This window comes from Myotis davidii, unplaced genomic scaffold, assembly GCF_000327345.1.
Source record: "Myotis davidii unplaced genomic scaffold, ASM32734v1 scaffold810, whole genome shotgun sequence".
Taxonomy (NCBI): Eukaryota; Metazoa; Chordata; class Mammalia; order Chiroptera; family Vespertilionidae; genus Myotis; species Myotis davidii.
In genome coordinates this window covers 330,677-332,497 of record NW_006282094.1, presented here as the reverse complement: position 1 = coordinate 332,497, position 1,821 = coordinate 330,677, and positions in this window count along the sequence as shown.

Sequence of the window (1,821 nt, the reverse complement as noted above, 5' to 3'; positions counted from 1 at the left end):
GATTTTTTTTAATTAAAATGTCCATACTACCTAAAGCAATCTATAGATTCAATGCAATCCCCATTAAAATACTAATGGTATGTTTCACAGACCTAGAACAAACTCTCCAAAATTTCATATGGAATACAAAAAAGATTCTGAATAGCCACAGCAATCGTGAAAAAGAAGAACAAAGTGGGAGAGATCAAATACCAGATATCAAGCTATATTACAAAGCCACTTTGCTCAAAACTGCCTGGTACAGGCTGAAGAACAGACATAGACCAATGGATCAAAACAGAAAACCCACAAATCAACCCAAGCCATTATGCTCAATTATATTTGACAAAGGAGGCAAGAGCATACAATGGAGTCAAGACAGACTCTTCAATAAATGATGTTGCAAAAATTGGACAAATACATGCTAAAAAATGAAACTAGACCACCAACTTACACCATACACAAAAATAAATTCAAAATAGATAAAGGACTTAAATGTAAAAATACTAGAGAAATCCAAATGGAGACTGGTGCATCCTCTGTGAAAAACAGTATAGAGTTTCCTCAAAAAATTAAAGAATAGAACTCCCATTTGACCCAGTAATCCCACTTCTAGAAATATATCCCAAGTAATCAGAAACATCAATCAGATAATATATTGCACCGGTATGTTCATAACAGCACAATTTACCATAGCTAAGATTTGGAACCAGCCTAAGTGCTATCAGCAGATTAAGTGGATTAGAAAACTGTGATACATCTACACAATGGAATACTATGCCGCGGTAAAAAAGAAGGAATTCTTACCATTTGCAACAGCATGGATGGACCTGGAGAGTATTATGCTAAGCTAAATAAGCCAGTAGGAGAAAGATAAATGTCACATGATCTCACTCAATATAATGAACAACATAAACTGATGAACAAACAAAGCCAGAAGCATCAAATAGAAGGTCCAACCTAAAAGGGAAGGTAGGGAGGGGGTGGGGGTGTTAGAGACCAACCAAGAGACTTGTATGCATGAATATGAGCATAACCAATAGACACAGACAGTATGGGGGTGCTGGAGGGCATGTTCTGGGGTAGAAGGAAGACTTATGTAATACTTTAAACAATAAAGAATTTAAATTAAAAGAAAAGATTATCTCTTCAATAAATGGTGCTGGGAAAACTGGAAAGCCACACACAAATTAATTAAACTGGATTAGAGTTTGTCCCCATGTACAAAAATTTATTCAAAATGGATCAAAGATCTAAATATAAGATCTGAAACAATAAGTTACATAGAAGAAAATATAGGTATCAAATATATGGACCTTGTCATAGAGAAAAATTTTTGAACTTGACCCCAAAGGCAAGGGAATTAAAGGCAAAAATAAATGAATGGGACTATATAAAACTAAAAAGCTTCTGCACAGCAAAAGAAACTGACAACAGAACAAAGAGGCAGCTAACCAGATGGAAGAGGATATTTGCAAACAGTAGCTCTGACAAAGGTTTAATTTTCAAAATATATAAAGAACGCATAAAAGTCAACACCAAACAAACAAATAGTCTAATCAAAAAGTGGGCAGAGAACCTGAATAGACACCTCTTCCAAGAAGATCTACAACCAGTCAATAGATATAAGAAATGATGTTCATTGGCGATTAGGGAAATGCAAATAAAAACTATAATTAGCCTGGACAGTGTGGCTCAGTTGTTGAGTATCCATCCATGAACCAGGAGGTCACCATTTAATTGCCAGTCAGTGCACATGCCATGTTGTGGGCTGGATCCCCAGTAGGAGGCAGCCAATCAATGTTTTTCTCTCATGATGTTTCTATATCTCTATCCCTCTCC